Source organism: Staurois parvus, unplaced genomic scaffold (genome assembly GCF_062004578.1).
Source record: "Staurois parvus isolate SC_StPar_1 unplaced genomic scaffold, SC_StPar_1.0 ptg000445l, whole genome shotgun sequence".
NCBI lineage: Eukaryota > Metazoa > Chordata > Amphibia > Anura > Ranidae > Staurois > Staurois parvus.
The window spans coordinates 5,807,617-5,820,981 of NW_028318241.1; the positions used below are offsets into that span (position 1 = coordinate 5,807,617).

The 13,365-nt window shown below is 40.7% G+C and overlaps 1 long non-coding RNA gene across 1 annotated transcript in view; it reads right to left on the reverse strand.

The window, feature by feature from the left end:
* Window positions 1-2,725: 2,725 nt before the first annotated feature.
* The window catches only part of LOC149453642 (uncharacterized), a 70,634-nt gene continuing 59,994 nt past the window's right edge, over window positions 2,726-13,365 (reverse strand). The window contains exon 3 of the long non-coding RNA XR_016314413.1: window positions 2,726-3,106. This is a non-coding gene — a long non-coding RNA (uncharacterized LOC149453642). The remainder of the gene's footprint in view (window positions 3,107-13,365) is intronic.

Consider the following 13,365-nt stretch of genomic DNA (forward strand, 5'->3'; position numbering starts at 1 on the left):
AGCGCCATCAATTTACGCAGCGCTTTACATATATATTGTACATTCGCATCTGTCCCTAACCCTCAAGGGGTGTACAATCTAAGGTCCCTAACTCACATTCATACATACACATACTAGGGCCAATTTAGACAGTATCCAATTAACCTACCAGCATGTCTTTGGAGTGTTGGAGGAAACCAGAGTACGCAGAGGAAACCCACGCAGGCACAGGGAGAACATGCAAACTCCAGGAGGTGCTGTGGCTGGGATTCGAACCAACGACCCTAGTACTGCCAGGCAGAAGTGCTAACCATTTAGCCACTGTGCTGCCCAGATATGGGTGGACTTACCCTTCCTTGTGCACCAGACACCAAAAAATGGCAGGTACAGGTTCTAAAGAATCCTGCTAGATGAGGGACACAAAAATACCCAAACCACCCCAACTGGTATTTCTAAAGTTTGGCTTTGCTTAAAATTAATATACATGTAGTGCCACCCCCTAAGGAGCTGCCTGGCAAGTTTGGGTCCTCTGTTCTCAACTCCAAGCAAATTATACCTTTACCCCTGACTGTGGGCTATTATCAGTAAATAGACACACACCAGTTTAGTGGTAAACATACAATCTATTGGTACGGAGTAGAAGAAATGTCAGTTTGAACAGGATTGCACACACAGCAGGTGAAAGCTTTTCCCAAGTAATAGTTTTGAATGCAATCAAATGAATGGACAGGGGTATGATACCTTTTTAATTAGCAAACAGGATAGGGTTTTGAGGCAGCTATGGTTAGGGGTAGTCTTTATTCCTGACTCTTTGGCAGCAAACATGTTTGAATTTGTTAGCACACGTTAAGTCAGTCAATGAGGCCTACAGGCAATATTCAAGCTACGGAGTAGCTGGCTAGGTAGTTCCTAATGGCTCAGTCCCTAGGAGCGGTAGTGGATAATGACCTACAGACCCTCACACGAGACTCAGCGAAACTGCAGCAATGATCCCTCCGGCTGGACGTTCGCTCACTCTGGGTTGCTCTGGCGACTCCGGTCAGTAGTGTAGCACATCTGTACCCCAGCAGTGGCTCAGTCTCTCTCTCTGGTGGTGCTTGGGCAGCGTGGCTCTCTCTCAATATGTTCCATGATACTCCCATCCTCTTTGATGATTGGTCCCTGCGGGACCCCGTTGGACCAACTGTAATGCAGTTCAGATAATCAACAAGTTCAAATGGGTGTGATGGTCAAGTGTCCACAAACTTTTGGCCATGTAGTGTCATTTCCAAAGTGGTAGCAAACAGTATGGCTTAAGGTGTGGCATAAGTGTGTATTTCCCTTTCCCCTGACAGGCACAGCAGCTTGGTGCTCTTGAAAACAGGTAGCTAATATACATATATATTATATATGTCATGGATGTGACGAATTGATGAGTGTTAGAGATCAAACTCCAACAAGTCCAAACTTTATAACCCCAGAGATCCTACACTCAGTGGAACCCACTGGAATTATTACCATCTTACCAGAGAAGCAACAAAGACCGCGTAGGTATAGGAAGCAAAAGAGAGAAAGACTTTAGCTAGGCTAAAGCTAATGCACACTTTTCAGGCATTTTCAGAGGTTGAGCTTGTGGAAGGTCTTCCTGATTTCTCGTCGTCTTTCAGTGATGTTCTCTTGAAGTGCGCTGCCACTCAAAACATCTTGAACGATTCATTGCAGCATCGCCGTAAACGTGCCAAATCATGTCAAATGTCTCTGTGGCAGATTTGCCCAGTTTCACTCATAATTTCATGTTTGCTCTTCGTTCTAACTTGCTGTCCATGATGAAATAGCAGACATGGTAACGCATGTGGTCAGAATAGCACCAGTTGCACAGCTCCCGATGTACACAGGACGATGCCTTTTGGAACACTGACTTATGAAGGTCAGTGCTCCCTGTGACTGTGCGTGCAGCCTTGTGCTGCCATCTGTTGGTGTGGAACATTACTAGTCTCGAAACATTTTGATACCACCTCGTATAAGTATCCTTATTCTTATTAACATGTATAATATTTGTATTATTTTTAATATATGTGTATTATTTGCAATGGCCATTATATTTTATTGGGTATGTAAGGTATACATGTTTGTATATTAGTGCATAAATACTGTATGTATGTCTGGATTAGAATATGCATGTATTTATTGCTGTTGTTTTGAAGCTACCATGTAAAATGTTGTATTCTATTGAATACCATGATGTTAAGATAACCTAATAATATATCTCAACATAAATCATTTCCAATTTTTTACCATGGAAAAATAAACTATTTAGTGTGAATAACCATTCTTGTTTTGCAGTCTCTCTGAGGAGAAATACAGGCCAGACAGGCAGAAAACTGAAATTAGGACTTGTGCTAATAAAATGTGATTTATTCAGGTCAAAATATTCCATGACTCCAGCATGAAAACTGGTGATGGGAAGAGGTTGCCACTTCTCTTCAGGGACGGGGAAAAGTAGATTGACAGGCATTTTACTGCTGCCCACTGGGTCATTTATATTTTATTGCTTTGTAGTTATCTTCATGAAATAATAATAGCAATTTGGAAAACTAATTTACATAGCCTCAATCCTCCAAGGCTTTTGGTTTCAGTTACTTCTAAGCGAACATTACAATACGAAGTAAGAGCTATACTGAAGCCATCACATGCTAAAAATTATGGAAAAAGAGACACACTGTAAAGAATACTTTATTAAGAATTTATCGTGTTTTGTTATTTTTTTTGTCTATCTTCATGCATAACAAGTGTTTTTTTTTAATCTTTAGGCAAGTATGAACTATTGCATGATAACACCTAATGTTAACTTATATCTAGCTAGCAGTTACATTGCATATGTACAACATTTGGAGATTTTTGGTTCATTTTGCATTGAGTTTCACCAAGAATATATTTCTACATAGTGTACTTATTCACGCCTATCGTTTTTTTTTTTTTTTTGCAAAAGTTCAAACTATAGAAACATTGACCTCTTAACTACCATGCCGATGTCTGCCCTTTTCTTTCATAATTTAAATAACTCATGTCTCCGTCAGTGCTTTCGGCAAGAGTTCATAATGCGAAATCAGAAGAACAAAGGCTGCCTTTGTTGGTGGTTTCAGCACACCTGTTGGAAAGAAACAGCACGGTATGATTGGTTAAAAACAAAACTGTAAATCATTCTATCTCACAATTAAATTTGTTGAAAGTTATAAACTGTTAATTACCGTCATCTACGACCTAAACCGACACTAAGGCAAAGAGTTGTGTTTAATTATCTTCTAGCTACTCTGAAAATGAGAATAACCTATTAGCGTGGGAAGTGCATTAGGCCAATGAGCTTTTGTTATACTATTTTCTTTTGTCAGGCTTCTCCAGGGAAGGGCTGGGTATACGTTGACAATTTTTGTTTGTGCAATTGTGCTACTAAAATGGCCTGCAATTGCCTGTGATTAATCGATAGTGATCGCTACTTATGCAACTAGATGTAGCAGCAATCAGTTGCACAAAAATGAGGAACTGGGCTACCATTAGCAAATAATCGCTACTGCATGCTGCACTCCATTGTTCCCTATGTGCAGCAATCACTAGCAACAAATTGCACTGAGCGAGGATCATGCCCATCCAAATACATCTATTGGATCACGTGAATCAGAGGTGAAGGCAGCCCTCAGGACCCTGCTGGAATCAACTAGGGATGAATAGAGTGAACTCACCTCAAAGATATCAATCTCACCATTGGTGAAATTTTCCATAAGCAAAAATGCTCAACAATGAGGCTTATGAGGGGATAATTTGACACAAGGTCTGGTCCAGGATAGTTGAACTTTGACTCTCAAGAGCCATTTAAAGCCTATTGTGCCCACATTAATTCGGCCTTTCCCTCTGGCTTCATCAAAATCACCCAATTCTCACCAAGGAAAATGGAAAGTCTCAGTTTCACCCATCCCTAGTGGACCCTGTCTATGAGATACTTTGCTGTGATTACTATTAGTCCCTTATGAGGTAAATGGTGTAAGTCTGCCAACGATGTTCATCTCCTGATCATCCCCCATTCCTCTTCATAGCAGCAAAATTGAACCTGGCTACACCAAGTTGTAATTTTTAAGTATTGACCCCCTAATTCTGTTACCTGAAGGTAATTAGACTGTGTTTGTAAGTCTGGCCAACCTCCTAGGCCTATGGGTATCTTTATTGTACTGTATTGTTAGTCTTCACTCCATATCTTGAGCTACAAGTTCGGTGGTTTGTTAGAGAGTTGTCAGTTCACTTCCTGTACTTAATAAAGATCCAAAAGTAAGTGAGTGGAAATTTCTCAATAGTGAGGGGGAATCCACTCTTAATTGTCCCAGTAACAGGTATCCCCATTAGAAGATTTCCCTCCACCTTCTGTTCTGGTGACAATTGTTAAATTTTGGATTTCCCATCAGCAAGAATACATACCAAGCCAAATAGAGAGGGTTTTTCTCCCCAGTGAGGGACACGGACAACAATCAAATCTTAAAACAGATTTTAACCTTAACATATTCACTCCAAAACGTGAAAAAAAATGTGGGGCTTTAGACCCACTTTTGTGATTGCTGAAGTTTACAATTGCAAGCAAAGATGTGTGCTTCACTCACTATTTCTTTGATTTACAGGCAAGTCTTTTCACTTTTAAAACTGCACTCCAGGCAGACATAAAATGAATACAGAGTGATATTTGATTAGCAATCAAATATCACTTTGTTGACAATCTGACCTCTGTGATTGCCAACAAGGGATTTGCCACCAAGTACTAAGTCGTGTTTTGTGAAGGCGATCAAATACTTATTTCCCACATGAACATGCAAATCAGTACATAATTTGTTAGACATGCATTTCTTTTGAATGTTTTGCTATTCTGTCTCTCAGTGTTACAATACACCTACCATTCGATTTTTAGACTGATCATTTCTTTGTGAGTGGGCAAACATTCAAAATCAGCAGGGGATCAAACACATATTTCCTTCACTGTACATTAGTAAAGTGAAAAAAGCATTTACTTGTGCCTGCTGTTTGATTGCATAAAAAATTTCTCATAAAGCCTTTAGCTTACAGCAGAGAATGACGCCTGTCTCTGATTATTATGTATTGTTCTGGACAACATAACAGCCATTATATTTACCATAGATCCATCCAACACTCAGTCCTCTCCACATCTACTTTACTTTAATTAGAGGAAGTTGCTCCCTGCTGATGTGAAGGGGATGTACAACAATCATTGTGAGCATTGTGGCAACTCACAATCAAAAAAGAAGGACAGACCAAAAGGCACAACCTCTGTATTGTGCAGGCTGAAAGCATTATGGGACATTATTTTCTCTTCCAAACAGTGAATCACAGATTAAAAAACTTATACAAGCTACTTGTTTTTTTCTTTGGACATTTACTGCTTCCATTTGTGTTTCAGCAGCAGGTATTTTAAAATGAGACATCTGTGTATTTTATGTAAATTATCATTGTCATTTTTACCTGAAAGTTAAAAATTTAGTGCAAAGCTTTGCACATACTCCACCTGATGGCTGCTATTTTACAAGTCTGCCCCTGTAGTTCTGAAGGACACCCTAGTGACCTAGTGGGTGGCGGATGGAACCACAGCGTGGGAGACACAGGCATCCAACACAACCAGAAGTGTTGGATGCTGAGGATTCCAGGGGTGGGAGCAGCAAACATTAGACTCACTGGTGGCGGGAATGTTGTGTATTATTAAACCTTTCCAGCCTTCATGAACTGGCCCTTTAAAGGTTCTTCAGACATCCTAGAGAGTAAAATAGTGGTAGTTCAAACCTTTTATGTCTTTTTGGGTTTGAAACACAACATTTCAGGACACATAAAAGTAACATATTACCCAAGTTTTTGGCAAATTATAAAAGATGAGGCAATGCCGACTAAACAGATACCCAACATGTTAAGCCTTAAAATTGCTTGCGTCTGTGAAATGGTGACAAACGTACATGTTATCAGGTTGGAGTTAAAGTGGTTGCAAACCCTCATATAGAACCAATGAAGTGACTACCCTCAGGTGATACATAGAGGTAAAACAAATCTACCTACATAAGTTGTACCTGTTTATCTAAAGCTGTCTGTTTCCTATATCTATTCAAAGTGCAGAATTTACACAGGATCTCTCAGTTCTGAAAAGCAGGGGGTGGAGAGCTAAACCTTCATAGAATTTAATTTAAAATTACATAAAATTGCATAGATCAGTGAGGAGAGCTCTGAGAGCTGATTGGAGGAAAGAGACCCCCCCCCCTTCACACAGCACACAGGAGCAAAGCTGAGGCTGTCAATCAGCTGGAGGTCCTTCCCCTGTCACCTTTTTTTTCTTGGTGTCAGGATAACTTGTCAGAAGTGATTCCGGCTGATAGCAGAGGAACGAGGCAGCAGACAGAAATAGCACTTAGTGCTCTAGATTGAGAAAGTACACACTATAGAGGGATATGCCTTGTTCATATTTCATGTCTGAAGTTTATAACCACTTTAACCATGAATAATGGCCCTAGAATTATTGCTCTCACTCCTGAGTGCACAGCAATTTATAACATCTAACGTAATCAACATGTTCATGTGTAGGCGCCCCAGAGCCATGCATTTATATTTGTGCATGTGGGGGGGGTGTGCTTTGGTGGAACATTCATTTTTTACACTTTAAAAAGTTTTTTTTTACTAAACTTTTTTAACTGATGGGCACTGACGAGGAGGCACTCATAGGGGATAGTGATGGGAATACATAGGCAGCACTGATGGAAGCACTGATAGGCTGCACTGATGGGCATTCATAGACAGCACTGATGGGCACTGACGGACACTGATGGGGCTGCACCGATAATCAGGGCACTGATGGTTATCAGTGTGAATTTTCCTGGTCAGAATTGCTGGTTACCAGCTCTCCTTTCCTCAGGCTGTCACAGCGCGTGAGGAAAAGACTGTCGATAACCGTCAAGTCTGTTTACAATGTGATCAGCTGTGACTGGACACAGCTGATAACATGGTAAAGGGCTTCCATGATTGGCCTTTTACCACGATCTGTGATCATCTGTGTTCAAAGGACAAAGTGGTCACAGAACACACCCGATTTCATTCTTGCAGCCATCAAGTTTTGTTTGGAACATAACTATTTTCTTTTTGATGGAGACTATTATTTACAAACATGAGGCACAGCTATGGGAGCACATTTTGCTCCGAGCTATGCTAATCTAACAATGGGCCTCTGGGAACATCAATATATTTGGAATGACAATCCCTACAAGGAACATCTAGTCTTTTACGGCCAATATATATTGATGATATTATCATCATCTGGGATGGCCCCCAATCCCATATACAAGAATTTGTTTGCTTCTGCAATTCCAACACTTTTGGTTTAGCGTTCACCTCTGTGGTAGATTCAATTTCTTTGTGTTTTCTTGATCTGCAACTCACTCATTTGAATTCCATCATTATTGCCAAAAATTACAACGAACTGACAGCAGGCAATTTCTTTCTCCATTTCTCCAGCTGTCATCACCCTGGGTGGGTCCGCAATGTAACAAAAAGCCAATTTCATCGCTTAAGATGTAACTGCACTAAATTGGAGGACTATAAACAAAAAAGTATTGCCCTCAAGAATACATTTCTTGATAAAGGATAACCCTTGAATCTAATCGCTGTGGCCTACTCTTTTTATTAAACAGATTTAACAGATGAACCAGTCACTTCCAAGGGTATTCAGGAATCCACCATCAGATTTGTGACCCAGTATCAGTCAACATATAAAATAATGGAATATGTTTTCAAAAAACATTGATCCATTCTATCCCAGGATCCACATCTCATATCCTCTATCCCATCTCAACCTAAATTTGCCTATAGAAGGGCGATCAGTGTCAAGAACAAAATCGCACCCAGCAAAATCAAAACTCTCAATAAAAACACTATCTTGAAACAACTTACCCTTATCCCATTAACAGATATATTTTGATGTAACAAACCGTTATATCTAACCTGTCCACATGTCGCCCATAGCGAAAAAACCTTCCACTCCATTGGGAGAACTTTCACCATTAATTCCTTTTTCAATTGTTCCTCGACCTATGTGGTATACTATCTCTCCTGTCCCTGTGGTTTGCTATACATCGGCCGTACCAATAGAATGCTTAGAAAGAGGTTCGGAGAGCACCAACGTTTTGTGCAGGATGCTAATCCAAAACACAGTGTTCCCCACCACTTTTCCGAGTACCACCATAAATTGAACCTTGGCCTCCAGGTATGGATAATTATTATTATTATACAAGATTTATATAGCGCCAACAGTTTGCTCAGCGCTTTACAAAATTAAGGTAGACATTACAGTTACAATACAATTTGGTACAAGAGGAAACAGAGGGCCCTGCTCGTTAGAGCTTACCTCTAATTGATTCCATGATAAATACTCCACAGCAGAACACTTTCAATTATTATGTAGACAAGAAACTTTTTGGATTCATACGTTGGACACGTTAGCCCCAAAAGGGTTAAATGAAGAGATTGAGGTTCATACTATTCTATAATTTCAGTCTCTTATTATTATCTCTGTTGTTCACACGATCAATCTATATCTAACTGTATAAACTAAGTCCCATTCTTACACACCTACACACAATATTAATAATTTATAATTGCTTAGTTTTTAAAACTCTTTTAATGTTCTCATTTTATATGTATATATATTTATATGTATATATATATATATATATATACACACACACACACATACACACTAGCATCATTTACCCAATGATTTGGGTGCTGATCCCATATGTAGATCCTTTTTTATGATTTTTTTATGTTTTTTTCATATTGCTTTTGGTTATTATTCTATTAGAATTTATCCTAATTATTATGATCTGCTATGTTCTGTGCTATCAATCATTGGTTGCTATTATGCATATTGCTAATCGGTTCTTCTAGATCAGGGGTGGGCAACTGTGGCCCTCCAGCTGTTGGAGAACTACAAGTTCCATCATGCCTCTGCCTTTGGGAGTCATGCTTGTAACTGTCAGTTTTGCAATGCCTCATGGGACTTGTAGTTCTACAACAGCTGGAGGGCCACAGTTGCCCACCCCTGTGACCTAGATTGATTTTCATTATGATTCTCTTCTCATAAGATTCATATGTTAATATGCCTTTTTTATTATAATCAATATATCTTTTTCTGTATGTCGCTATCCTCTTGTACAATACATTTTCTGTAAAAATCTATGAATCGTTTCTGTGTAAGTTGACTGAATCGGTTGAGCCGCATCCGCCCCACCCACATAATTCCCCATAAAAGATTGACTGCCCCATTGTCCAATCAGGTTAAATCAGGTTAAAAGAAAAAACGGAAGCTTTGAAACGCGTCACCTGACTCATCACCTGACCCATCCTCGCATCTCCTATTGGTTGCCCTCTGGTTCCGGACTTCCATGCTTTCCACGCTGGTTACGGCACCTGTCACGGCGTCCACCGCTGACACTGCCGACAATCCATCATGCACTACTCTCTCCTGGGACCCGGGCATCACTGGACACCATCAGCCCCTATACTGGCCCTCTTGAGGGCATATTATCAACGCCTTATTACATTTCTTCTTTGTTGGCACCCCCTTGTGTTTTTCTTAGAGTCTGCTTCACTCTATGGGGAGCTGCTACCACTAGTGTTAATACCATGGACTTTATGGACTGATTTTATATGTTTCTTATTCATGTGTTTTATTAATTTATCTTTTAATACCATTTGGCTATTATCTCCTCTCAGCGCCAAATTCCTAAACTATTCAGTTTTAAACCACACCTGGTGAAAAGTTAGTGAAACCCTGCCATCTGTAAAGAAAAAAAAACCCTAGCGGTTTTGTTCAGCGTTACTGTACTTTCTCAGTAACACACTGGCTATGGGCCCGCTATCTCGCTGTGTGCCTTTTGTCATGCTATGACTTTGTGCGTTTCTGTGCTCAATGCCAGTTATTGTCCTGTTGCATGAATTTGAATATATTACAGAGTCAGAAATACTGCATAATAGGGAGCTAATGTGACATTTGTTTCAGTATCGCAGCAGAATAATTTTATTCAGAAATATTATTCCTGACATTTTGCTTTGGGTTGTTTTCACATGCTTAGATATTCTGTGTAAGAAGGGAAGTTAAAGTTCAGGAACATGTGCAGATTAGTTTATTAATTCATTAATATTCAATGTAATTGCAGCTCTGTGTTACATCTCAGTTTATAATCTTCCCTCAGGATTTCTGCTCAGAACATATTATAGAAACATTGCAAAGCAAAGGGATCAGACACGGGTTGACTTACTAAAGGCGAATAGGCTGTGCACTCCAAGTGCACTTGGAAGAGTACTGAAAATACAGTTGCTCTAGATCTGAGGGGAACATGCAAGGAAAATATAAAAAAAACATAATTTTTGCTTCCATATGATTGGATGAAAGAAATCAGCAGAGCTTTGCCTCACTTCAGAGCTTCCCCTTGGATATAAAGCAACTGCATTTGCAGTGCACAGTATATTTACCTTTAGTAAATCAACCCCACAGTCTCTTTACTGCACCCCAGGATAGTTTTATATTTTGAATAATTTAAGTAGCAATAATTACCTAGGGAGATAAAACTTGGTCCCCCCCCCTGGCCTAACTGCCATTGCACTAACTTACTGTTGCCCCTAAGTATTCACTAACCCATCAGTGGCAACCAGTTGAATGACTTTACTCTGCCATCATTGTGCTCTTCCTTGCTTGAAGATTCTATTTCCTTAAAAGACCAGGAAAGACAGTTGGGGACTACATGATACCCTAAAAATAGCAATGTAGTGTTCCCTTTGCCAAAAAAGTAACATTAGCCTGTCCTGTAGGCTGTGTATTTAAGCTGAGCAATCTTGAATAGTGTGCCTTTAAGCTGAGCCCAACAATAGACTTGAGTGAACTTCATGAAGGTGCTCCCCTTTATCAGCCAATGTCTTGTCTTCCAGGCCCTAGCATAGGCACACTTCCACTCCTAGGGAATTAGGAGCAGGGACCAGGAGGCAAAGACCTATCTAGCAGCATGTGCTTACCAAGGTAAACCTGGGAGGGTAAAGGACCATCTAACACCACATCCTCTCCAGGACAAGCCTGAAAGCCTAAGTATCCATCTAATACTGCATGCTCTCAAAGACAAGCATGGGAGGCTAAGTATCCATCTAATACTGCATACTCTCAAAGACAAGCTTGGGAGGCTAAGTATCCATCTAGTACTACATGCTCTCAAAGACAAGCCTGGAAGGCCAAGTATCCATCTAATACTGCATACTCCCAAAGACAAGCCTGGGAGGCTAAGTATCCATCTAATACTGCATGCTCTCAAAGACAAGCCTGGGAGTCTAAGTATCCATCTAATACTGCATACTCTCAAAGACAAGCCTGGGAGGCTAAGTATCCATCTAATACTACATACTCTCAAAGACAAGCTTGGGAGGCTAAGTATCCATCTAATACTACATGCTCTCAAAGACAAGCTTGGGAGGCTAAGTATCCATCTAATACTGCATACTCTCAAAGACAAGCTGGGACGCCAAGTATCCATCTAGTACTACATGCTCTCAAAGAAAAGCCTGGGAAACTAAGTATCCATCTAATACTACATTCTCTGAAAGACAAGCTGGGAGGCTAAGTATCCATCTAGTACTACATGCTCTCAAAGACAAGCTGGGAGGCTAAGTATCCATCTAGTACTACATGCTCTCAAAGACAAGCTGGGAGGCTAAGTATCCCTCTAATACTGCATACTCTCAAAGACCAGCCTGGGAGGCTAAGTATCCATCTAATACTACATGCTCTCAAAGACAAGCTGGGAGGCTAAGTATCCATCTAATACTGCATACTCTCAAAGACCAGCCTGGGAGGCTAAGTATCCATCTAATACTACATGCTCTCAAAGACAAGCTGGGAGGCTAAGTATCCCTCTAATACTGCATACTCTCAAAGACCAGCCTGGGAGGCTAAGTATCCATCTAATACTGCATGCTCTCAAAGACCAGCCTGGGAGGCTAAGTATCCATCTAATACTGCATGCTCTCAAAGACCAGCCTGGGAGGCTAAGTATCCATCTAATACTGCATGCTCTCAAAGACCAGCCTGGGAGGCTAAGTATCCATCTAATACTTCATGCTCTCAAAGACCAGCCTGGGAGGCTAAGTATCCATCTAATACTGCATGCTCTCAAAGACCAGCCTGGGAGGCTAAGTATCCATCTAATACTACATGCTCTCAAAGACAAGCCTGGGAGGCTAAGGATACGTCTAGATGGGTTCCCAGGATATTTATCTCCTTCCTTAGCCTATATCACTGGCAATTAATCTTCTAGTGATTTGCCAGGATGAAGTAAACGCTCATAATTCATAACAATGTGTTTTTCTTCTTGCTCTATCTGTTAGAAAACACTCCCCAGCAACAGGCAGAATCAAACATTATTCTGAATTGTGAAAAGATTAAAGCCTACATTTAATTGGAGGCACTTCAACTTTGACAGTCATTTCACTTATACATGCAGACTTAAACTGGCCATACACAGATTGAAATTCAGTCGGTTCAGCAGGGACTGACCGAATTTTGATCAGTGTATGTCTGTCCTTGCTCTACAGAAGTCAGTCGTTGGATCAACTTCTTTTGAAGGGACTTGTTGAAACCTGTTCTCGATCAGTGGCTACAGCCTCTAGGCTGCAGCTGCTGATCAGTGTGTTTTGACAACTCTAGGTACCAGTGTGGGAACATAATGTGTTGGTGGGGGGAATTCCTTCAGCCATTACATTTGTGTTCAGCCTACTATATAAATGACAAAAAGTAACAGCGTATGGCCAGCTTTAGCAGGATTCTATCAGGATATCATTGCTGCTAATGACAGGTTTACAGAGTGCTTTGAGACTCTCTTTCCTCCTTCCTTCTCTACCTAGCGAGTCACTGACCAGGTGTATGTATTTGGACCCATTATAAGCTCATGCTGATTTTGCATTTCCGGGTAGGGTGCGCCATTCGTGGCCGTGGCTGTCAATCACCAGGTCCCAGCTGGTGGTTACTCGAAGATCTCGGTGATTTGCAAAGATCTCTGACAGGGAGGAGAACTGTTTTATTAACTAACAGTTCTCCTCCCTGTCAGCTCGGGCACACTGCTCTGGATGGCTGTGCACAGCACAGCCATCCAGAGCAGTGTGATTACAGTGAAGCACACAGACACTGCCCCTTAGTAAAATACTCCCTGCACACAGTTAACCCTTTGATCGTCCCTCATGTTAACCTCTTCTTTCCCCGTGCCATTAATACAGTGTCAGTGCTTTTTTTTAGCACTTATCACTGTATTGATGTCACTGGGGATGTCAGTGACACCAAGTCAG